Raw genomic sequence first — 27,029 nt, 5'->3', positions numbered from 1 at the left:
CACAAGCGTTTATGAATATTGTCCACGGTTTCTTCCTCTGCTACGAGAAATTCAATCACTGCACGTTGTTTATGACGGATGTCACCTGCAGACGCCATTTTAGAACATTCCTACACCACCGCTCTCTGTCGGAGGAAATTGAAACTTTGCGTACACACGCGGGAAACTTCAAATAACTCGCACCTAAAGTGTCACATTTCTAATATTTTTTATTTCGGAGAAAAAAAATATGGGGCATTATTTACTGGGCAACCCTCGTATATCCAGTCATCGCTTAATTGGATCAGTGTTTTCACTGTCAATGCTGACCAGTACAAGACTTTGTTGAAAAAAGACTTTGTACCACATCTACTTGCCACCAATCTTCCAATGAACTCACAGTGGTTTATGCAAGATGGCACAACACCTTATATGGCTAATGCTGTACATGGTTTTCTACCGGAAATATTTGACAGTTGTGCGATATCCCATCATTTCCTGCAGTGCCATCATGGGAGATTCTTTTAGGCCAGATTAATCCTTAAAAAAGATTGAAGAAGCTAGTCTCTTTTCAATCGCAAAATATTATGGAGACACATTCTTGTATGGTGCAATTGTGCAAAGAGAAAAATGAAGACTTATGCTGCAAAATTGTACGGATTATGTGTACTCACCTTCATGAAGCCGTCCACTGCTGTGAGTTGTGTATTGAACTCACGAGAACCAAGATCCATTTCCATGGACCATATTACCTGTGTGTAAAAATTTGAAAATTATAATTTCAGAAGTAAGTGTTGTGACAATATTAAATCAGGGTGTATATGACCCGGGAGATTTGGGAAAAACCCGGGAATTTTTTCATCTGGGAGAAAACCGGGAATTTTTCATTGTTTTAGTATTCAGTTGAATTTTTTTTAAATTTTGACTGGTAGGAACTGATACTCTAACAAAGGATATTACTGTATCCCGTTACTGCAGAATAACACTTTAACAATAAAACACAAACGAGAGAAAAAAATGAAAATAACTTCAATTGCAAAGGAAATGTGCCATATACAAGAACGACACACAGTGCTCATGCAAGCATCTGCCAACAGCAAAATGTGTCAAAGGCTTTAGTAAGACTATGCAAGGCTTCGTAACAACAAATTGCCTCCTATGAGCGTGAAGTCACAACTGTTTACCAGTTTACATTAGATTCATTTTAGCAGTTACAAGCGGGCTCATGCGCATGCACAGTTGAGTCGCGTTTTAGTAGTAGATTCACCCGCTCCTGGCTACATGAATGTGGCTGTTGGCTGTGCAAGCAGTCGCAGCAAGCAGCTAGATGCTGCCAGGAAAAAGGGGGTGCCAAATTCATATTCTTGAGGAAAAAAACTTGTTTCACAAAGCGCCTAGCATCCAGCGCTCGTTTGTCTATCGATTATTCATATGATTTTGAAATGCTTCCCTGTTGTTTTTTGAACACATTTTAAGTTCACTTCTGAATGAATCATAAGTTGATTTATGAATATGTGCGTAGTGTACGTAATGTCTCTGTCAGGAGAATCCTCGTTGCATCTAGAAATAAACTTTCTGCAGACAAAAGGGGACGGGGCTATACGAGCTGAGCGGAGTAAAGCCGAGCGGATGAATGCCAATCACTGTCTGATTATGTAGTTGATTGGGTTTGCGAATGATCAGCGTTGTTATAATTACTAGCGAAATCCATAGATTCAGACTACCAGAATGGAAATGTACGGGACTGACACGAATAACAGGTGAGAAAGATTACGTATTATCTTCTCTGTCTATCCAAGAAAGTGAAATTTTGACAGAAAATTTTTGGCCAGATCACTACACTAGTAAGGACCAGTTGTACAGTCCCTGGCTAGCAGCCACTTAAGTTCTATTCTGGAAGTAACGCGAAAAACATGTTGTACGAACACGTAGTAACACCTAATCGGAAAATAATTGCAGGATAACTGAACCTGTGATCCTGGCAGGGTCAGTGAAGTTAATCGGCGAACAAATTTCGACAATGGCAGGAATAGCTACAGAGTTGGTGATGACAAGATTGTTTGTTAGACCGAGGAAGGAGAAGAAACGGGGACATCACACAAATTATGGAAGAATAAGATGATTCCAAATTTATATGAAAATTTTGTAATACTACTTTTCAATCTCAGGCTTGAGAAACTGGTGCATATGAATGAAATGTGAAAGTCTTTCCTAGCATAAAGCTATTTGCTTGTAATAGGCGTAATAGGCTTTGTGAATTACGTTCTGTCGTGTTATAAAAACGGCCATTTGTGCCAAAACAGTCTCATTTATTTGTTGTGTATTACATAATTGCTGCCATATTAGAGGGGCCTATTTTGTTTTATCTAGCAGACAGTGACTAAATATACATAATCAGATCTAGAAACCACACCAGTGTTAACAGCTTTTTCAGTATTAGATAATGACATTTCGATTTTTCGTGTAGCAAAATGTTTGACGAACTTTGATGAGGTAATAGATTCTTTTGCAGGAAGGAAAGCACACCATGTAAAGCTGTAGCAAGATTAGAGAGAAAACAATGCTAGGAGCTAAGGATTGAAGAAATGTATAATTTCTTGCCTATCTTTTGTCTTCATTGGTTTTTATGTATCCTATATTTAATTTTGTGTCACACAAAACAGCAAGTTATTAGCTAATAGGCAATAAAGAGTGCAAATTTTCTGAAGCGTTCTTGTTCTCCCGATTACAAATAATCCAATCCGCTATTAATTGCGAGATTTTTTTTTTAAAGAGGGGCAGGCTGTCAGACCAGCCGACTGGGAGCAGGAAATTTCAATGTCCACTGTCCTGAATATAGTTTGATGGCATCCATTACAAAATATACACGTTTCATTTCCACAGAGCGAAATATAGTGATGTGCGGTAGAAGAATGCTTTATGAAGAGGTGTGGCACTGCACTTTGGCATGCTTAAGACCAAATGATATGTCTTGCATTCCCTTGAACACGTATGTTTTATGTTTCAGACATTTCAGAAAGACGTGCACTACAAGATGAACATATTTTTGAAAATTGGATTGTTTTTAGTATCGACCCGGTTCGCAAATATCGTAGATCTGGAGCTGATGCGCAGAGCAGTCTGACTAAATAGTGGGTAGTCTCGATGTGACCAGTGTTTACATTTAGTAATTTTGCTGTTTCCCCTTTGTTTACTCTCACGTCAAATGAAAACAAAACGGGCATCTATGGCCGGGAGCTATCAAGTGAATTAAAATACATTCACATAATTACGGAAGGCTAAAATATGTCATTAGTTTCAGATTTGATTTTATTTCCATCTTTCTGACAGTCAAGCATTAATCGCCTTGCAGAACAATGAAGTTATTTTTGTCTGTTTGCTAAAGAAATTTGACTTTTATTAACCTTTTCCACAGAGGCAGTCAATGTATTTGAAACAAATGTTTAATTCCACAGCTTCAACTATTCGCTGCAGTTCAAGTGCATGTTTTCATTTTCTAGAACGTATGGCAGTATGCCGTAATAAAGAACCAAACATGATATAATACAGTACTGGTGCTCCAAGAAAACTTACATCCCGAAAACCTCACCTTAATGTCAGGTCGAGGTCTACTTCATTGGGAATCTGGACATACGAATGTGCACTTTTAAGTATGCAATTTAACTGTGCACATTTCAATATGGTTCATGAAATTCCGATGCTCTTGGAGTATCCTGTGAGGTCTTGTTTCTTTTATGACATAATGTATGATCTTTCAGTGTTTTAATGTATGTACATACGGGTTTCCTACGTCATGATAACTGCGCAAGTGCGCTGTCGCCTGTTATCTGCCCTCTCTGGTAACTGCTGAAACGAACCTATTTCTTACAGGTCACGGGAAAATATTGCGAATGGTGGTTTGAAAAGCGTTACCTTCAAAGAAAATAAAGTGTTACATAAGTTAAACTATGTGCAAGAATGTACCATGTATTTATTAAATCACAGAGTGTTTGACTCTCATTTAAAAATCAATTCTTTGATGACAAGCCATTTAGAATAATTTCGAACCCTAGAGATCAGATATTTATGTCATTATTAAAAATTTTACTGGCACATTTGTGTGATATAAGTGTAACACACGCAAAAAAGATCAACATTATAGGGGAAAGCTTAGCTTCTCTTCCAGCTTATTAACCTTAGAGACCAATATTATATGTGAAAGCTTTGCTTTTCTTGTAGCAAAACTATATATATTAATTTAAACTATTAATTTTCCATGTTTGTGTGTTCGTGCTACTTAACAGTGATGTTGCTGTTGGCTGACTACGTCATGTGTCCTATGCTCTGCATATTCGCTCTCATCGGCTGGTGAGGTCACGTGACACGAGCTATTATGCGTACAAAAGCGCATCGCTGTGTAGGTTTCAATGATTCGGAAAGTAACATGCGGTGTTTGGTGGAATTCCACAGTAAACTTTCGTAATACGAAAATACACAGCATACATGTTGCTGCACATCAAAGATATTTCCAAAATGTGTCTTTTTCTCTGAGTTTCGTTTTCTGAAGTGCCGGGAAATTCTGCACCCACGTATAAAACCATAACCATTCAAAGGATTGATAAGGGAAATTATACTGTCACTTAACATGAAAAAAGGATGTTTTCACATGGGAGGAAATGTATTTTTAACCAGGAAATCCGGGAAAAAATCCGGGAATTTTTTTTTCCTTGTCCGCGTATACACCCAGTAAATGTGTCACTTCTTTGTGTGCCACCTGTATCAGTTCTAATAACACTTTTTTATGTGAATTTCTCAAAGTTTCCCATTACCATTGAATAAGATTAATAGTACGTTGACAGAAATACCTTGTACCACTTTCAAAAGAGCCAAACCTAGAGAAAAAGTTAGTTGATCCAGATTGTACCTGTGCTGTCGAGCCCTTTGAGATCACCAGGCCAACAAGTTTCTTGTCCTTGGGTATGATGCTCAAAACAGTTTTTTCACCCTTTCATAGTTTTAAAAGAAAGTAACAGTGAGTTTGGACCGAGAATTCGAGAATCTCTTTTTGAAGCCCTGAATGTCCTTGCAACAGCATCAAAATCTAGTAAACAAATATCGGACCACCTCAAAGATAGTATGTTTTCTTTCTCAGTGAGCGAGAAAATTCTGTAATTTTGTTAGATTCTTGGTGTGGTCATTGTGAAAGAATGATTTAGAGCAGGGGTTCCAACAAAATGTTCTCCAGGACCTCCCCTCATCGAGCATGATTGGTACCTTGTCATATCACAGTATCAAGTACCTAAAAAGGCCAAATTAATAGTCTTTTTATGCGTTTTCTATTTTTGGTACTTAGAAAAAACATTGACGTATTCATTATTGAAAAAATATTGAGCTTAAAACTTTTTCAATTTAGCCCTCATTGTTATTGTTAAATTTTTGATTATTGCTCAAAATCTTTGTCTTCAAATCTGGGTGTTTAGTATAACAAACTCCTTAAAAAAGTAAAAATTTAGTATCAACTGAAAATGACAGGAAAAAGTTAAAACTGAGTGTATTGGCCTTTCACGTGTACTACACCTGAGATTGCATTGAGTAGACATGTGTGAAGAATAAGAAAACACTAATTTCATAGGAGGTATTATTTATTTGAAAAAATACAGTTACAACTGAGTACTCCATCAGTATACAGTTAGTTTTAATTTTCAGTTCTTAATGAGATGAGTTCAATCTGACCTTTGGGTCCATTATTTCTGAAATATTAGGTTCCAAACTTGAAACTTTCACTCTGAAATCCAACCGCATGTCGAGCTGATTCCTATTTTTGTTTCTCATGAAACACATGGAAGAAAATGCTTGCTCACACTGATATGTCGTTGCAAATGGAAGTATCTTTTCAATTGCCTTATCTCCAAGTTTCTTGTAGTCCTTGCGTGCTGATGCCCAGAAGTCTGTAATTTTATCACCGATGAAAATGTTTATCATCGTACCACAGCTGGACAGATGTACGTGAGGCCTTGGATTTTGTCTGTTTCTTCACAGCTGAAGGGATTTCGAATCCATCTGTTGTCAGGGTCAGGTTCAGGGAAATACTCTCTGAAAGTGGTGGCTAGGCTGCGTAGATTCTCGGCTACATTGATCTTGATCTGGTCAGGCAAACTCTCCTCTGATGACTCCACGAATTGTTTTAAAGTAGAAAAGTTAGTTTGTTATTCGTTTTCTATCCTTGACGCCCAGATCTGACACTTTTTGACCATAGCACTAATCTTATCCTCAACTTTGACCATGTCTACATTTTCTCCTTGTAAACTCAAGTTTAACACATTCAAGTGTTCAAACACATCAGCTAAGTATGCAATTGGGTAAAGCCGAGAGAAATTAGTGAGAAAATCCGCGTACTTTGTGTCAAGAAGGAAGGCACGAACCTCGTCTCTAAGTTCAAAAAATCTTGACAAGATCATACCTCGAGAAAGCCATCTTACTTCTGTATGAAAAAGAAGTTGCTCATGCTCACTGCTGATCTCTTTACACTCTAGGAAGACGCTAGACGCAGAAATTAGTGTTCACTAAGGCTCTGCTCATGCACAAAGCGGCCAAAACAAAAAATCTGTTATCACACGAAATATATTTTTTATTCTAATAGCATCTTGCAGACCCCTCTGGCATAGCTTGCGGACCCCTGGGAGTCCGCAGACCACCTGTTGGGACCACTGATTTAGAGCATTGTACCTGAGGACAAGGAACTTGTTCATCTGGTGATTCCTAAGGGCTCGATGGACAGGTACAGCCATGGGACACATACAGCTTTCGATGTTGGAAGAACTTTGTGAGAAGATTTTCAGATCTAGTTACGCTGAATGATTATGCTGTCCACCTCCACTTGAGAAACAATATAATCAAGCTGCAGTCACTAGTACATAAACAATTCTCTTCACCAAGACTTACCAAAGTACTGAAATGTGTCTGTTACAAATCAAGATATTTAGAGGATCACCTGCGACAATTTGAAATTGTGCTGAATTTTGTTTTACACTGTGTTCTGCGTCGTGTATATTACACGAAGAAATTTTGTTTATTTTGTGTTCATGGTGTAAAAAAGTCTTGTTTTAAGCATTTCTTTGCAGATTATCATTTCTGTAATGATTTTGTATCATAATAATGAGTTACTTAGTATTTTCAATTTGCAAAATAAACAAAAAGAACATGAATGTAAAATAACAATTTAAAACGCAAAACAAGTAAAATAAAGTATTAAAGGATAATGAATGTTAAGGTATTTTAATCAAGTGTGTCAAAAATACTCAGGCAACTCATCGTGTACAGCTTATTTTCCAAAAACAGTATTTTAGAAACCCACTTCATTACACATGGATGTACGTGGCATGAGAGCTTCTTTAATTTATTCTGTAACAAAAATTTTCATTTTTCAAAATTAATTGTGGTGCGGTATTCCACAAACTTTCAAAATATTCCAAAAGTTTATTACAGTTTTCACGAATGTTAATTACATATCAACTTTTATATGAAAAACATTTTTTATATATCATCATTTTGAAGATATTCCTTCCAAACCTAATATGCCAAATTAACTTTCAGGGTGTGTTTTACCCCTTTTAAGGGGTGAAATTGGACAAAAAAATATGTATTACATTATTTTGCCCCCTCTGCACACCTGCCAAGTTTAATCAAGATTGCTTATTTGCACTTGGGAAAGTTTCCCTGTTAGTGGCTGTCATATCTGCAAGAGTGCTACTTTGTGGTGAATGGTTAGCTTTACTTTGTTACAATGCTGGTATCATTAGAGTGAAACAGTCTCAGGAAATTCTATTCAGAGTAAGATTTGAGCTGAAGAATTGTATTTGTGTCTCTGGCAGCAATAATGAACTCTTATTGTAACACAAGTGAGCAGAAGGCTGATTGGAAGGTTTCCACTGGTTTTGTGTGGTGAATAGATTACTCTGACAAGGAGAAGGATAGACTTATGTTTTCAAAGACCTTCAGTAATTTTTTTTGTCACTAGTAGTTAACTCCACTTGAAATACACAGCAAAAGTTTTAGCTGCGTTACACACTGGAAGTTATTAAAAAAAAAAAAAAAAAAACGTGTAAACTAATGTTATATGACTAAGAGGTACCTCTGAATTTTGCTAGCTGTTGTTGAAGTGTGGTTTGTGCATATTCAGGGAACTGCAGCTAGTTGATGCAGTGCTCTTTGAAGAGGAACCCTGTTACTAAGCATTGTTAAAAACTGAAGCTGATATTTCAAGTCCACTGGCAGTGAATAAAATAAAGATAGTTATACCACTGAAGAATTTTTGAGTGATAGTGTGACATTTAATTAACAATTATCTTCCAAATAAAAGTCGGACACTTAAATTACTGCATTAGACAAAGGTAAAACAGTGGTGTTCTGGGTGACTTAAGATGGTCGCTACAGGTACATGAATAAGATCACTGGTTTTAGTGTCTCTTCCTTCTACGTTACAGATCAGCCTAATTTTGAAAAGAAGATGCAGGATAAAAGAAATGCTTTCATTCAAAGGTGAAAAACATGCAAAGATACCTGCAGAGTTCATGTCCGCACCTTTACATTCATAGATAATAATGCCCATGATCATTCTGGATGGTGCTTTTTAACCTGTGTTACCTGTTTCTCATCAGGAATTGACTAGAAAGTTTGCAATATGTGTGAAAAGAGCAATGTTTGGCTCAGAAAGGCTTGTGGCACACTTGTCAAAAGTCTAGAGAAATGTGGAAAGAAAATTTTATATTTTTCATGCATCATGCTTTTCTACCATCCTGGGGAAACATATCCCTTCTCCTTAATATTATCAGTGACATTTCGAACCCAAATTGACAAATATGAACAGATATGGTACCTCAGAATTTATGATAAGTGTACTTCAACCAGTAGACGCAAATTTTCATTTCAGTTGTATGTGTGTTACTGAATACAATACAGAAAATTATTATGGACAGATTGCTGCAGTTTCCAGTATATCAATGCATTAGCATTATTAAATTGCAGTCACTAGCCCTCTGTTTTATTCCACTCCTCGCTTTCAATATATCATTAAACATGCAGAACACTCTTCAAAATTACCAGTGCCAGGCAGGTCTGGTTTCTAACTGTGGTCCAGTTTCCTTAAAAACATCGAAGTCTGTCTATTACTTACACAGCTGTCATTTATCATACTTGGTTTATGTTCGTGGGATCAAAAGATACGTGTTTGGAACATTGCATCAATATTTCACATTTTTGCAATAATTAAAAGAGTGGAAATTAATGTAGATATTTTGGAATTGTATATGTACACTCCATACCAATTTGGAATGTAAGTTACAGATAAAATGTAAGTTGTATTTCTCTTCTTATGTTTAATTATTTTTTTGATCACTTTGAATTGACAGATCAGCGCTGGTATTGCTGTGACAAAGAGAGCAATGTGTAGCCAATGCCACTGGTCCCTTGATGACATTGTTGTAGTGTTGCTGTTCAGTAAGCAGTTTAAAGTGCATAAACCAAGCATGAAATGTCTGTTTTATTTATATCATTATTGAACTCCAGTTCATATTGGCATCTAAAATTTTGTGAGAGACATTTTTCAGAGTTGACTAACATTGGAAGAAAATTAACCAGATTCAATGTGACAAGTCTGATTATTCCCTTATGAGTAAAAATATCTGAGCCCACACATATATTTTTATAAACAAGACTTCTGCTTGTATTTTGCCCTTTGCAACCAACATATTTACTTGACCATCACTTAGAAACATTTAATTTGGGATGAGTGTAAAGAAAGTCTTAGTTTGAGCAATGTCTTCAACAGAAAACTTGAAAATTCAGTTGGTAGAATAAGTCATAAAATCATTGGTATGTCATAGTGTGACCGCCTGCAGGCTTACATGTACAACCACTACTTACTACACTGTCCAGTCACATTAATATGACCACCTTCTGAAGTGCAGACTGCTGCAAGATTTGCAGGAAGAGCCAGAGAGTTTCTGGAAGGTACCACCAAGAATGTGTAGTTATGCTGACTCCAATGTCATGACCAGCTGTGCTCAAGGTGGTCCCACAGATACACAATTGGGTTTAAATCTGGGAGGTCTGGTGGCCTGGGGAGTACGGTTAACTCATGCTGGAGCTCTACGGTCCACGCTTGTACACTGTAATCTGTGTGACACGTTACGTTGTCCTGCTGGTAGATGTGGGATTGTGCCACGAGAAAAACAAACTGCATGTAGGAGAGGATAGAGGCATACTTATGTTGATCCATCGTGCCTTCCAGAATGATGAGAACACGCAGAGAACGACACAAAAACATTCCAGAGACCCTCCTCTGACCTGGATCCTTCTGATGATTGTTGAAAGCCATACATGCCACTGGCCATCTGTGTGCTGGAGCATAAAACATGATTCATCTGAAAATGTCTGTTGCCACTCAGTGGACATCTGCTTGTAGTGTTGGTGTGTAAATTCCATCCTCTGTCGCTGATGAACAGTCAGTGCGGGTGCATGAACCAGGCACCTGCTGCAAGGGTCCACATGCAGCAATGTTCACTGAATAGTCATTGAGGAGACACTGTTGGTGCCCTGTCGGTTCATCTGCATGGTCAGTTACTCAACAGAACAGTTGCACACCTATTTGCCTATGCACATCCACAGCTCTCATTCAACCGCGTCATCTATGGCCCATGGTGCACCGCAGTTGCCTTGGCGTCCATTTTGGATGCACCATTTTTCCATGCACAATATACTTTAACCATGGCAGTACACAAACAGTTAACAAACTTACCTGTTTTGGAAATGTGAACCCAGACTCAAAAGTCAATGATGCTGATCTTTCGTATGTCAGTACGACGACAACTTTCCTGTTTCTCTGCAGCCTCCCAACATGCTTTAAGTACACTCCATTGCTAGTGCCCCCGCCTGCCATCTGTGAGTGCACAGTGACTTAGAATGTAGGCGGTGGTCACATTAATGTGACTGGACCATTTATGTGGGAGAATGACAGTGTTCTCTATGTCACCTTTGTGCAGCATTAGAGTTCTTCAGGGGGTATCCAAAGACCTTCTCACACATGCTGTTTTTAAACAGTCATCTGTTGGCTTTGGCAAATGAAAACTGATTAAAAGAAACTTTGGAAAAAGGGCAGATTGCTCAGTGACCAGTAGTTGTCAACACACTAGAGTATTGGATGCTGATTGACTGCTTCTGTGTCTTTCAACAGTTACTAAGAGGCTGTAGATCAAGGAACTTAAATGAGACTGAATAAAAAATAGAAAAAATAATGAAACTGGAGCTAAATGACACTATTAGCAGAGGTAAAACAAATATAAATTGGAATTTATTATAAATGATTTGGTTGACTTATATTTACTTTACAGATTTGAATCTGAACATTGACAGTAGTGGGGAGGAAAATGGAAACTATGTACTGTAGTTACAAAGGCAGATAGAGAGGCTTGCAATTAACATAGCTGGTTAAACCTAAGTAACACATATAGAAATACGTAATGGAAGTATGTGAGACTTAGAAAGGCTCAAAAAACAAAAACGTTAATGTGATTAATTTTGGCTTGTGGGATTTCATTTTATGTCTTTCAATTGAGTGATGTTTTTCTCTCATTTATTTACATCTCTGTATTCTCTAAATTAAACTGTGGGGTGGGAATAATTAATAGATTGTCTATCATGCATAAGATCCTCCTGATAGTTACTCCAGTCTTCACAACTTTCTTTTTTCTGGATAAACAATCTGTTCTTTGCTGATAGGATAAAGTTTTAATGCTTGTGGCCCTACGTTCTGCAGCTCCTGCCTGATGATGGCTTCTATCAGTGCCCATCAAGTTTACCTTTACACTAATATTCACATGTGTGATCATAATGAAAATTCACCTGTGTTAGCCCAGTAACTTTTGGACACTGATTAGTTGCCAACTGCTCCTTCCCTGACATTGTTGTAGTTGATCAGTGTCTCCCAGCTCTTGTTTTCTGATTGTACAGTCTATACTCAGTGAAATACTTCTGCAGTGATTGGTTTAATGTGTTATTACATTTGTTCGTTAGTTAATAACATCTTCCATGGATAATTTTGCATGCTAGATCATAATGATATAAAAGAGTCATTATACATTCACATCACAAATTAATTTATACATAGGGTCACATTCTGAACATTTCAATTTTTTTGTGTGTGTTAGTAATTCCTTTTACACATTAAATAATTGTAATTCTTCTACAAAATAGAAGGACTGTCAAGGAGAACCTTTTCAGTTTGTTATCAAATTTTTCTTTTCTGTCATCGGAAATTTTATCTCACTGGGTAAATGATCAAAAATTTTGCTGCAACACTGTGCACCCCTTATTGTGCCAAAGACAACCTTAATTTGGAGCAATGAGTACCACTGTTCCTTCTGGTATTGTAATTATGTGCCTCATTGTTCCTCTTGAATGGTAATGGATTATTTACAACAAACTTCATGAGGGAATCAATATACTGTGAAGCAATAGTCAGAATGTGGCTCCATGTTCTTAATTTTGTTGGCCATTCTTATCCCAATGTAATGAACAATTCTGGCAAATTTAGGTATTATACCTTCATTCCGGCATCTCAGCAGAATAGTGAGGCCACTCAGCAACATCCCCTTCTTCTTACGAAGTTTATCAAACTTACTTATAAGTTCAAACATCTCCCTGTAGAGGCTTTTGATGTGGCTCCATAAACACCAGAATGCTGAACTCCTTAAAGAGATTTCTACAAGATGATCATGAGTGAGCACCACATATTATTCTCACAGCACATCTTTGTGCAATGAAGATTAAATATGAGTTACCCCAGAACATTATTCCATATGACATTATTGAGAGTGAAAATACGTGGACTTCCTGATTTGCCTCTCCCCAAGATTTGCAGTGATTCTTCACTGCGTGTTAGATAGCTTAAATTTTCATCAATATGGACCCTTAAGAATTTTGAAATTTCCACCCTATTTATTATCTTCTCACCATGTGTGACAATTTTCATTGTTGTTGTAACTTTAGACATGCAGAACTGAATATTTTGAGTCTTTTTAAAATGAAGGGTGAGACCATTTGCAGTAAACCAGTCAATGATACTTTAAGAACTTTGTTTACCGTTTCTTGTATTTCTGTATGTATGCTTCGATTGATTATAATACTAGTTTCATCTGCAAAAAGAACTAATTCTGCATGTTGTATACTAGACAGAAGATTGTTTACATATATGAGGAACAGTAGTGGACCTAAGATTAAATATTGGAGAAACCGTATAGATTTCTCCCCAGTCAGAATTATGTCCCTGAGCTATTTTGCTTGAATTATTAAGTACAACTTTCTGCTTTCTTTTGGTTTATCCATTGGTTGGCTATACCATCAGTCCCTTGAAATGCTAATTTATCCAGGAGAATACTCTGATTCACACAGTCAAATGCCCTAGAGAAATACTAACCAGTGCTATTTTATTATTTAATGCTTGTAAAGTATGGTTAGTGAACATTTAAATGACATTCTCAGTACAGTAACCCTTCTGAAACCTAAAACTGTGATTTTCCAAGGATGCTATTGTTGTTAAGGTGAGATACTATTCTAGAATACATCACCATCTCAAAAATTTTGGAGAATGATGTCAGCAGTGAAACAGGTTGGTAATTATTGACATCTCTCTGGAAAAATGCCTTGAGTTAGTGATGTCTTACATATTTCAGATGAGAGTGAGCCTATTACATGGGAATGAATTTTTAGTAGAAAGAGTACAAGTTTTGCAGTACAGCTTTATTTATTTAACTTTTTTGAAGTAATTTCCACCACATTGAATACACCTCTCCATCCTCTGAAACCAATCTCTAAACCAGTTCTCCAAAGTTTCTGTAGGGAGTAGGGCACATTCATTGTTCTAAGCCATCAGGAGGTCCTCATCACTTGAAAACTGGTCTCCTTTCAGCTTTGTTTTCACATATGAGAACAGTGCAAAGTCACAAAAAGTAACATGTGGGCTGTAAGGAGTTTGCTCAAGAAATTTTAGTTCTGTACCCCGCAAATATGCAGTGGATGCTTTGGCGCAGTGAGATGGAGCATTGTACTGATGGAGGAATGGTGTCCATTCTTGACTTTGACCGCAGGCACTTCAAAGACTGGATGACTTTGTGAAGGTCTGTAGTATACAGAGAAGTTGCAGCATTAGAAAATTGCAGCAAAATGCAGGAAGATCTGGAGCAGATAGGCACTTGGTGCAGGGAGTGGCAACTGACCCTTAACAGAGACCAATGTAATGTATTGCGAATACAGAGAAAGAAGGATCCTTTGTTGTTGTTGTTGTTGTTGTTGTTGTTGTGGTCTTCAGTCCTGAGACTGGTTTGATGCAGCTCTCCATGCTACTCTATCCTGTGCAAGCCTCATCATCTCCCAGTACCTACTGCAGCCTACATCCTTCTGAATCTGCTTAGTGTATTCATCTCTTGGTCTCCCTCTATGATTTTTACCCTCCACGCTGCCCTCTAGTACTAAATTGGTGATCTCTCAATGTCTCAGAACATGTCCTACCAACCGATCCCTTCTTCTAGTCTAGTTGTGCCACAAGCTCCTCTTCTCCCCAATTCTATTCAATACCTCCTCATTAGTTACGTGATCTACCCATCTAATCTTCAGCATTCTTTTGTAGCACCACATTTCGAAAGCTTCTATTCTCTTCTTGTCTAAACTATTTACCATCCACGTTTCACTTCCATACATGGCTACACTCCATACAAATACTTTTAGAAACAACTTCCTGACATTTAAATCTATACTCGATGTTAACAAATTTTTCTTCTTCAGAAACGCTTTCCTCGCCATTGCCAGTCTACATTTTATATCCTCTCTACTTCGACCATCATCAGTTATTTTGCTCTCCAAATAGCAAAACTCCTTTACTACTCATTTCCTAATCTAATTCCCTCAGCATCACCTGACTTAATTCGACTACATTCCATTATCCTCGTTTTGCTTTTGTTGATGTTTATCTTATACCCTCCTTTCAAGACAACGTCCATTCCATTCAACTGCTCTTCCAAGTCCTTTGCTGTCTCTGACAGAATTACAATGTCATCAGCGAACCTCAAAGTTTTTATTTCTTTTCCATGGATTTTAATACATACTCCAAACTTTTCTTTCATTTCCTTTATTGCTTGCTCAATATACAGATTGAATAACATCGGGGATAGGCTGCAACCCTGTCTCACTCCCTTCGCAACTACTGCTTCCCTTTCATGTCCCTTGACTCTTGTATCTGCCATCTGCTTTCTGTACAAATTGTAAATAGCCTTTGGCTCCCTGTGTTTTACTCCTGCCACCATGAGAATTTGAAAGAGAGTATTCCAATCAACATTGTCAAAAGCTTTCTCTAAGTCTACAAATGCTAGAAACATAGGTTTGCCTTTCCTTAATCTTTCTTCTAAGATAAGTTGTAGGGTCAGTATTGCCTAACATCTTCCAACATTTCTACGGAATCCAAACTGATCTTCCCCGAGGTCAGCTTCTATCAGTTTTTCCATTCGTCAGTAAAGAATTCGCATTATTATTTTTCTGCTGTGACTTATGAAATTTTCACATCTGTCAACACCTGCTTTCTTTGGGATTGGAATTATTATATTCTTCTTGAAGTCTGAGGGTATTTCGCCTGTCTCATACATCTTGCTCACCAGATGGTAGAGTTTTGTCAGGACTGGCTCTCCCAAGGCTGTCAGTAGTTCTAATGGAATGTTGTCTACCCCGGGAGCCTTGTTTCGACTCAGGTCTTTCAGTGCTCTGTCAAACTCTTCACGCAGTATCATATCTCCCATTTCATCTTCATCTACATCCTCTTCCATTTCCATAATATTGTCCTCAAGTACATTGCCCTTGTATAGACCCTCTATATACTCCAACCTTACTGCTTTCCCTTCTTTGCTTAGAACTGGGTTTCCATCTGAGATCTTGTTATTCATGCAAGTGGTTCTCCTTTCTCCAAAGGTCTCTTTAATTTTCCTGTAGGCAGTATCTATATTACCCCTCATGAGATAAGCCTCTACGTCCTTACATTTGTCCTCTAGCCATCCCTGTTTAGCCATTTTGCACTTCCTGTCAATATCATTTTGGAGACGTTTGTATTCCTTTTTGCCTGCTTCATTTACTGCATTTTTATATTTTCTCCTTTCATCAATTAAATTCAATATTTCTTCTGTTACCCAAGGATTTCTACTAGCCCTCGTGTTTTTACGTACTTGATCATCTGCTGCCTTCACTACTTCATCACTCGGAGCTACCCATTCTTCTTCTACTGTACTTCTTTCCCCCATTCCTGTCAATTGTTCCCTTATGCTCTCCCTGAAACTCTGTACAACCTCTGGTTTAGTCAGTTTATCCAGGTCCCATCTCCTTAAATTCCCAGCTTTTTGCAGTTCCTTCAGTTTTAATCTACAGTTCATAACCAATAGATTGTGGTCAGAGTCCACACCTGCTCCTGGAAATGTCTTACAATTTAAAACCTAGTTCCTAAATCTCTGTCTTACCATTATATAATCTATCTGATACCTTTTAGTATCTCCAGGGTTCTTCCATGTATACAACCTTCTTTCATGATTCTTGAACCAAGTTTTAGCTATGATTAAGTTATGCTCTGCGCAAAATTCTACCAGGCGGCTTCCTCTTTCATTTCTTAGCCCCAATCTATATTCACCTACTATGTTTCCTTCTCTCCTTTTTCCTACTCTTGAATTCCAGTCACTCATGACTATTAAATTTTCGTCTCCCTTCACTACCTGAATAATTTCTTTTAACTCGTCATACATTTCATCAAGCGTGATAGCGTTACGGAGATGTTTAGCAAACTCAAGTGGCAGACTCTGCAAGAGAGGCGCTCTGCATCGCAGTGTAGCATGCTATCTAGTTTTCGAGAGGGTGCGTTTCTGGATGAGGTATCGAATATATTGCTTCCCCCTACTTATGCCTCCCAAGGAGATCACGAATGTAAAATTAGAGAGATTCAAGTGTGCACGGAGGCTTTCCGGCAGTCGTTCTTCCCGCGAACCATACGCAATTGGAACAGGAAAGGGAGGTAATGACAGTGGCACGTAAAGTGCCCTCCGCCACACACTGTTGGGTGGCTTGCGGAGTATAAATTTAAATGTAGATGTAGCTGTGAGTGTCTTCTGAGTGTCCAAAACAAGTTGCTCCACAATGCCACTTAATTTTCCACAATGCCACTTGATATTTTTTTTTTTTTTTTTTTTTTTTTTTTTTTTTTTTTTTTTTTTTTGGGGGGGGGGGGGGGAGCTATTGTTTTCTTCTTTACTGATCTGGATTTTCTGACAGCTACAGGTGCATTATCATCTTCAAAGACCCAAACTTTGTTTTGAGTATTAGTTGGCACATCATAATAGTACAGCCAAGTTTTGTCACCTGTCACGATGTTACTCGCATACTGAGATTTTTTTTTTTTTGAAAACTTACGTAACATCTCCCGGCACCAAGTCACACCCCTATCATCTGCTCTTCCATCAGTCTATGCAGCACCTAGAGACAACAAAGTTTCTTTATTTGCAAATGATCATACAGAATTGAACAAACTGCTGGTGCATTTAGACCTAAGGTATCCTCCATCTGCTTATAGGTCACTCACCTGTCTTTGTCTAGCATTTTCCTAACAGCATCAATGTTTTCCTCCATAACTGATGGTCGTAGCCTTCACATAATCTGTGTCCTCCAGAGGGAGATTTACTTTTTGGAATTCTCTGTTCCACCTGAATATAGTTGTACGATGTGGACACTCATCACTGAGTGCAAGAGTCATTACTTCAAAGCACTGGTCTATGTTTAAACCACACGCGAAGTTGTACTGCAGAACTGCCTGAATCTCACTTTGTGACCACAATGCCATAGCAAGCACTTCAAACTAATCCTGCTAGAGAATTATGGCACCCACGGACTTTGCACAGTGGCTGCAATGCAAGTATGAAATATTCTCAGAACACAGCAAAAATCAGCCTCCTGCGACTTATTGTTGTGTTGTATTGCAAAACTTTCCTAGTATCCTTTGTACTCTATTGGAAACACCAATTGAGAGAACGTATTATCTTCTTAATTTCAGAAGTGATATATTCATATAATTGAATTTTGTGAAAGTTACTTTTTCAACATACGATTTGATTTTGCTCTAGAACTAGTTGTCCCTATGCTTTCTATTGTGTTTACGAAATGATTGTTAACTGCTTTTGCAACCTGTGACTCGTCATTTATAACCTTTCCATTCAGTTGAATTGTGCTGTTGTGTTGTTCTGTAGCTTGCTGTCCTGTCTCTCGCTTCACTGTATTCCATATTGCTTTAACTCTGTTGTTGGAAATACTGATTTCTGACCTTATTTGCATGTTCTTTGATTTTTTAGTAACCTTTCTTAGCACTTTTTTTTTTTTTTAGTGTGCGACTACTGCAGGATCCATACTTGTGCTTGCCAAAAGATGCATTCACTTCTTCCTTTCACAAGTTATTTCATTCTCTCTAGTGATCTGAGGTTTTTTACCAGGCTGTTTAGTGTCCTTATGCAGAAAGCTACTTTCAAATAATGATATGAAATTATCATGGAATAGATTAATTTTATGTTAGCATTTGGTTCATTATAAATTACATCCCATGTCATCTCCTGTTAACTATACTTAAAGGCATTTGTCCTGGCATCTAACTGATGTCCATGAGGAGTATCCATGATGAGAGAGACCATTTGTTAACTGTGTAAACAGTTATTTTCTTACTTTGAGCTTCATCAAAGAAAACATTATTAATTAGGGTCCTAGTGTCTTTATCAACTTGTGTTTGAAAGTTAATCACTGAGACGAAATTATAGGATCCAAATAAGACTTCCATATTATTTTTCCTTTCAGAATCTCTTAGAAAATCTACATTGAAGTCAGTGCAGGCTATTTACTGCTTGCTACTGCCTGACAGATAGCACAGTAAGGAATCCTTATTCCCCAAAAATAATTCAAAATTTTCCATTGGGGATCTGTATATAGTTACAATTAAAAGTGAACTATTTTTCAGCATTAATTCAGAAGCACTACTTGTCTCAATGCTTTTGAACTCATGTTCTGTCTTAATGTATGTAACAACTGCTCCTCTTCCTATGTTAGTTTTGCATGAGTAAGGTACAATAGTGTAATATTTTATATTTAACTTATCTAACCTTGTGGCTATATGGCACTCAGACAGGCACAGGTTGTCTGTCTTTTCAGAGCTCTCTAAATTTTCCAAAGAGACAAGAAGAAGCTCTTCTACCTTACTACTCTATCCTCTAATTTTTGATGAACTAAGCTAACCTTATTTTTCTGTGAATTATTAAGCATTTTGTGGGGCTCTTCTTGATTTTGGCCTCGTTCAAAACAGAGTGCCTGAGTCCTGTTTCTATCCTAAGAAAGGTGCCCCTCTGACGCTAGTAACCACAGGGATCTTGCTCTGTGTGATGGTGCCCCCCCCCCCCCCCCCCCTACACTGTATATTATCTGTAAGAAGCTCAGCCACCCTATGTCTTCCTCTCCTATTCAGGTGTAGTCATGTCGCGTATATCCCAACCTACCAATTGCAGCAACAGCCACTGCACTCATATAAGATTTCATTTTAGTCAGCAGCAGCCTACTCAACTCATTGTTCACACAGCTCACAGCAGTATTTACCCAGGGCTGGTCATGATACTGGAGGACCTCCACAAAATTCACATTTTTGTTTGTAGTTGCTACCCCTATTTCATCCAGGTCACCTCTAATGCAGAAATTACTGTTTGAGTCAGGCTGCTTCCTGCTCCACCAACTATAAAACCCTGATCCTCATTGTCAAAACATTTGCACAATTTATGTATGTCCTCTGTCACCTGGCTAACTTCTTTTCTATGACTGCTGCTGTTCCTGTGTCCACAGTTGCTTACACTGCAAGGAATACAGTGTTGTGGCTTTCCAGTTGCATACTTACTTCAAAATGAATGAGCTGTCCATTGTCTGGCATCATTTACTGCCACAGCCAGTGTACTTGGACAGCCTATGTCACTATTGTTGTTGTTGCGTGGTTTTGGTTGTGTAATATTAGTATCTTTGGTGTTAATATCTCATGGTATACAGCAAAATTCAGCAGATGGAAAATAGCACCACTTTTGGTTTGTTACATCGTTTTTCCTGAATACTTTCAATTGTGCTAAAAACTCAGCAGCCACTGGGCCATGACGTCCTAAATATTTTGCGGTGCTGCTTAAAGAACGTTAGATTTCCATGTTTGGTTGTGCTTTGGCAATCAAGAGAGATGGTAACCCACAAGTGAGAACCTAGGAGACCACCAACTAGAGTGTGCAGATAGTTTTCTGCACCTTGGAAGTATAATTTCTATGGATAATTTGACTAGACAAGAGATTACCAACAGAGTGCAAAAGGTTTCTAAATTCAACCAAGTGAGAACCCTTTTATGTGATGACAGGAGTCCATTAAAAGCAAAATCAGTGATTTTTAACAACTACTTCATACCAGTTTTGACCTATGGTATTGAAGCCTGCACCCCCCACAAAGAGAGACTCATGAAGACTTCAGGCATCAAATGAAATTCCTTAGAACCACCATCCAGAAGACCAAGAAAGTTACGGAGCGAGGAGGTTACGAAAACGTTGGAATCAAGGTGTCCCTTTTACACCAAATCAGCATAGCCAGACTATCAGCGAGGAGGTTACGAAAACGATGGAATCAAGGTGTCCCTTTTACACCAAATCAGCACTGCCAGACTATCAGGATGGAGACTAAAAGAACAGCCTGGCTAAATTTGGAAAGAGAGGTGGAAGGAAAACTCCATGGAGAAAGACCCAAAACCAGTCTGATGGACATATTCGAGGATGACCACACTGCCAGAGGAAGGACAGCGGATGACGATCTCTGTGACATGTTATATATTGGCAGAAGGAAGTGGAAGATGCTCATTAACAGTACCCAGTAAACTGGAACTTAACACTTTGCCATCCGCACGTCTCATACAAATGTATTCGCTTGTCGCCAGCCGTTCTTGACATTATCGGGAGATTATAAACCGTTAAGTTTTACTAATCTCATTGTTAGTTCTCATAAGTTCTCAGCCCTCTTCCCCTACTTTCATGAAATGTCAAAGATATACATATGTAAATGAATACAACATTTGTTTGTTTCATATATTTGTTTATTTGCATTGTCTTGGGTACGTAGTATTTCTCTTTCATATGACATGCAGCAAAACAGTCTCCAAGATGTAACACAACTCCACAAGACTTACACATTAAGTTTGTTGTTCTTCGTTTTTGTTTTTGGAACATACATGGCAATTTCTCTGTTTTCGTTTATTCATTTCAGAAATAAGTATTATTTGGTGTTGGTTTATGTGACCGGAAAGTCTGTCAACCGGAACATGATGAGACATACTCGAAGTAGTGACAGCTTCCAAGCGTTGCTCAGAAGCAGGCATATGGTCTTTTATCCGCAAATCAGACACTTTCAACAAAAAAATCATGAAATTGGAGACTCTAGTGTTCTGTATTGAAATATTGACGTGTACGGAATGCATTAAATGATGGAGGTACATGCAAATCTTTTTTGACCATTTTTATCGTTTTTCTGTATATAGGGTAATAACTCAAATATTGGTCTGCCCGGTCCAATCCGTCCATGTATTTGTTGTAATCTATTACACTTTCAGGTTTTTTTTTATTGTGTAATTGGTTTTCCTACATTTTCTGTGAGTGCCAGTCAAAGTGGCATTATGTATTGTAGAGATCATTCGTATTGTTTTAGTTTTCGAAGCTCTCCGTACCTGTGCAAATAATCACCTTTCCGGTTATGACAAGCTTCAAACACATTGACAATTTATTTTCAAGTAACTTCTTACAAGTTTTGCACTGTCATAATAATTATCCATGTAGAGGTCATGCCACTTTCCATAAGAAGATGTCAATAGTTCCATCATTGTTTTGGTAAGGCTGTCCAGCGCCAGAATATATCTTGAATGAGGAACTGTACCCCCCTCCCCCCACACACACACACACACACACACAACATCCGAAAGTGTACACCATATTTCGTAATTTTCGAGGGATTGTAAATTTTAAATTTTAACCGTCCACACCACGGTATCATTCCTTCGTCAGTTGACATGTTTTGACGTAGATTAAAAGTTTCTTTAAACTTTTTGGAGAAATAATCCATTCCAAATTGCACTTTGTAAACCTGGTCAGCATTATCTGGTTTGTTGTTGCTGTCGGAAAAATGTAAAAATGATAATATTTGTCTGAATCGGTTATGGGACGTCATTTTTCGAAATATCAGTGTGTCTATTAATGGATTCGTTGACCAATAATCACCGATCATTGCTTTTTTTACAATTCCCATAAGGATAGCAAGCTGACACCATTTTCTAAGTTCGGGTTCTGTAAGGTCGACAAATTTGGCATTATTTTTATCCAGTTTCCTTCTATTGCAGTTTTGACTGTAGTACTTGTTGGTTTCGTTGCTAATATATTCAAATAGATAGTTCCCAATACATAATTCTACAATATCCTTGATGCTCTGTGTATCTTTGGGAAATATGTTTGAACCCAGAGATCTTTTAGATTTATTATTTGTCCTTGGTAAATGAAAGTCTGACCGCTGTGCACTATCTTCTTCGTCTGATTCATCCAAATCAGTTGGCAACCGTAGCGTTCGCTGAATTCTTCTTGGACGTATTTCATTGTCTTCTGATGATTCTGCTTCATTTTCATTTTTTTTATATCCAATGTCTTCTTCCCAATCAGCCAAGTCGTCTGGAACGTCCGACAAGACGTCCGCGTATTCATCGTAAATAATCGTATTGTCTCTTTCATCTGCTATTATGAAAGGGCAAAAGTACTCATAAAAACAAAAAAACTTGTTGGCATTTGTAATTTATTGTTACGTAAACAAAACAACAACAGAATGCAAGATATACTACAGTGCTGTCGCCGGCCACTGCGCGGTACTATGCTCACAACATTACTGTGGTATCGCTGGCCACTGAGTGATACTATGCACACGACACCACTGAGGTGTCACCGGCCGTAGACCGCTGTTTCATGTACGACATCCACTGTGGTTTCGCTGGACGGCATAGTGTTAACAACGATGATGATGATGATTTGTGTTTCAAAGAGGTTACAAGTGTGAAGGTATTTTTTGTTTTTTGTCATTTAAAGTTATGAGAACAGTCTGTCACCAGTTAATCCTGTCTGTTAATTTGCTCTGCACTCATTAAATTACAGCCTCCTCACTTTTCTCCAGAAAAAAATTATAATTTAGTCATTGACTTGTGCAGTATAACTGGAGACTCAATAATGAAGACACACTGGTCGGAAACTTCAATTTATTTACCAGCTAACTGCACACTGCATCTGCTGTTCATATCTCGTATGGTATGCCCAATAATGTACAGTTTTATTGTGCAAGGGTAATCAGTAACAATTTAGCTGTCTTGTCCTGTGTCTCTGTTCATTCTGGCTCCTATGTGGACAACTTCCCTTGGATTTTTGAGCAGTTGTCCTTTGCCTATTAAAGTTTTCTGTGATGCTACTGCTGCTGCCAGTGCCGCCTCTTGTACTGCTGTGCCCTCCACTCTATTATCAGAATTGTAACTGTCCATGTGACCCAGTGGTAAAGTGGATGACTACTGATCAAAAGATCTGGAGTTTCATCCCTAGTTAATCCTAGGATTTTTGTCGGTTTTTTATTGCTTCTTTCACATGTGGCAGTGCTTTTTAATATGCAAAATGCTAAGCTACAACGTACCTTTAAAGTGCACCTTTATCTGTAGGTCCCGTTATTGACTGGTGACAGGTTCATAGGTCATAGGAAAACAAGGGCATACTACCTCCAATAGGAACATGTCAGTAAAGCACCATGATATTCAAACCAGCCTTTGACTTACGATATCTTAACGTGTTAGCTGTTGATGTGTGGCTACATATTTGACCTTGCCATTTGAAATAGGTTTGAAGTAGAGCTCATTTAGCTGCAGGCCATGGTAGCTGTTTCCTGTCGGGTATCACCCTTTTATGATCTCTCAGGTTTTATTGGCACAATTGATTAGTAGTGTGCTTCCTGGTGTTTGCCAGTTTGTTGTTTCCATTTTCTGCATAGTATTTCGATGACTGGCACAGCTGTCATCTTCAGGTGCTGTTAGTTTGCCATTATATATACTGGCTGCATTGACTCCAACCAGTCTGGATGGAGAGCAGGCAGAGAATATGCATAACGGCCAACTTGCAGCATTTGAAGAAGATGCCTTGGTCTGTTGTCGAAAAATTGTACATAAAATGGAAACAGCTTGGCGGAACATCTGGAAGAACACTGTTAATCACTCTTTTACCTTTTACCGATACTTGAGACTTTACATTGTGATGAGCATTTAATTAGTAAATAAACAAAGCTGTGTTTTAGAGAATGCCAACTTATGTGCTATGTTTTGAGTTACATATGTAATACATCACTATCACAGTGGATATTTCCAGACAGAGTGAAATAGGCATTTGTCTGAGCCCTTTATGACAAAGCTACTTAAACAGATGTTATATTAATTATTACTTCTTTCTCAAAGATACTTGAAAAAATGATGTATGTAAGAACCATAGCACCCCATATCTCAAAGCAAGCTACTGTGTCATTCTCTGTTTGGTTTTCAAAAGGGTCTCTCCATAGGATGTACTATTTTTCGATTCACAAATCAGATTATACAAAACTTGAATGACAAAATGCCAACTGGTATCTTCTGTGACTTGTCAACAGAATTTGATTTTTCAGTTAACAGTATGTTCCTAGACATGCACAAGTATTGTGACATAAGAGATTATATTGGTAACTGGTTTTTATCCTTTCTACCTAAAATGATTCTGAGTGTTTCAATAGGAAACTCATACACAGCGAAACTACAGGTGTTTCACAGTGATCGATATTGTCTACACGCTTGTTCTTGTCGTATATATATGTTCTTCCATTATATATCCAAGAAGCGGAAATAGTTCTCTTTGCTGACAATGCAATTATTGTAGTGAAGCCTAATGGAGAATAACTTTGATACTTGGAAACATAAATAATATTTTCTTGAAAATTGATAACTGATTCTCTGCAAGTAGGCTACTAAATCTAGAGAGAACACAACACATGCAATTCAGTGTCACTCAAGGCTGATCACATAATTGTATAAATCAATAGATGAAACAAAATATTCTAAATTCTTAGATGTGTGTATTGATAAGAACTGGAACTGAAAGTCCCAGGTTACAGATATCCCTAAGTGTCTTAGCTATGCAACTTTTGCATTACGGACAGTATTGGATTTTGGAGATGAAAATGACAAAAAGTTGATTACTTTTCCTATTTTCATTCACTAATATCTTAAATAAGGACAGTATCACTCTAGAAATTCCTTAAACAACTGGACATAGTAACAACAGCCTCACAATACATTTGCTACCTCAAGCTTGTTGTTAACAGTCAACAACAGTTTGAAAACAATGATAACATTCAGGAACATAATAGTAAAAGGATAAATGACGTACAGTACCCTTCACTTAGCCTTAGTGTGACACAGAAAGGAGTGAGTTACTCAGCCATAAAGTTTTTGTTGCCACTCAGCCATGTGTGAGAGAGAGAGAGAGAGAGGAGAGAGAGAGAGAGAGAGAGAGAGAGAGAGGGAGGGAGGGGGGGGGTGCTTTGATGAACATAGTTAGGTACTGTATGCATGTTAAAAGAACCTTAATAAACTATATAAATGGTCAGCATGTTGCCATATTTTCCTCTGAGAAAATGTGCTATAATAATAAAACTGACTTGTTCCGTATCATAGTGAAGTCCATGGCACATGCAAATAACAAACTGTTTTGCTAGCAGTTAAAGGTCAGTTTTCTGAGGATATCATTGTGAACTTGTATTTCTTAATTCCGTTTGTCAAAATACTGATGATGAAAAGCAGCAGTTACTGTGGGGAACTGGCCAGAAATGAATTCTGTCTAGAAATGTAGAAATTGTCTTTCCTAAAAAAATTTTGAGCATTAATTTAAAAATATTTTTATATAGCTGTGGTACCTTACAGTGTCACAATTTGTGACTGACTCTTATGAAACAGTAAGAATACAATGTAAGTTGATTGTGTGTAAATTATCAGACACTGTTCTATATTAGGTTGAACAGTAATTGAAATAAATGTACAGCATTCACAAAATAAGGAACACAGTGGTCTGCAAACATATGTTCCTTTGTTCTTTTTTACTCATTACAATTAAAGGTTACACATTTTCTTTGTTCTGAAAATGACAAATCTTAATTTTTAGTCATAGTGGCACTTTCATTCATTGGGATCTATTTTAATTGAAGTTAAGGTAAAAGGCTCTTGATCCAGAGTGTAATAATTCATTTTTGGCAAAATTCATTTTTGTCGGGGATATACTGTACTAATTTTTAAATATATTCTACATTCAGATTATTGCACATACTGCATTTTCTTAGTGAGTGAAATCCACACTTTAAGAGTGATTCTGGAAAGTTTGCATAACTTCTGCCTACTGCTATCATGGCTGTGTCCTTGGTCTTGAAACTTTTTTTCCAGCCATAACTTTTTCCTTTATGGAAATAGATGAGAGTCGAAAGGTGACAAACAGGGTGAATATTGGAAGCACATTTGTGGCGTTATCTGATTCTGATCAAAGATCTTTTTTCTTTTGGGATTCAGACCTCTTCAATATTTTGACTTCGCTCCTGGGTGCCATTTGTCCATAAAACCTGCATATAAATCACCAGTTATTGTTTTGCCCTTTGCAAAGTAAGCAGTTTTCTCTTGGCCAATATTCAACATGTATTACACCCACTTTGTGCAGAACTTTCACATAGTCAGTATTTCATATAAAATGTGCTATATTCTTTCTTGGGTATGTTTACGGTGTTAGCCATTTCATACACCTTCAGTTCAGTTACTGACAGTCCAACATAGTATTAGGAGCTTCCTTCATGTTTGCATCTATGACTGCTGTCTTGAGATGTCA

At 37.7% G+C, this 27,029-nt stretch overlaps 1 protein-coding gene across 2 annotated transcripts in view; it reads left to right on the top strand.

Annotated features, from left to right (window-relative positions):
• The window catches only part of LOC124777982 (poly(A)-specific ribonuclease PARN-like), a 269,719-nt gene that overhangs the window by 176,323 nt on the left and 66,367 nt on the right, over positions 1 to 27,029 (top strand). The gene's annotated exons all lie outside the window — the stretch shown is intronic.

This window comes from Schistocerca piceifrons, chromosome 2, assembly GCF_021461385.2.
Source record: "Schistocerca piceifrons isolate TAMUIC-IGC-003096 chromosome 2, iqSchPice1.1, whole genome shotgun sequence".
Classification (NCBI taxonomy): Eukaryota; Metazoa; Arthropoda; class Insecta; order Orthoptera; family Acrididae; genus Schistocerca; species Schistocerca piceifrons.
Note: the sequence above shows the minus strand (reverse complement) of the source record. Positions and strands in the feature narration are given on the sequence as shown.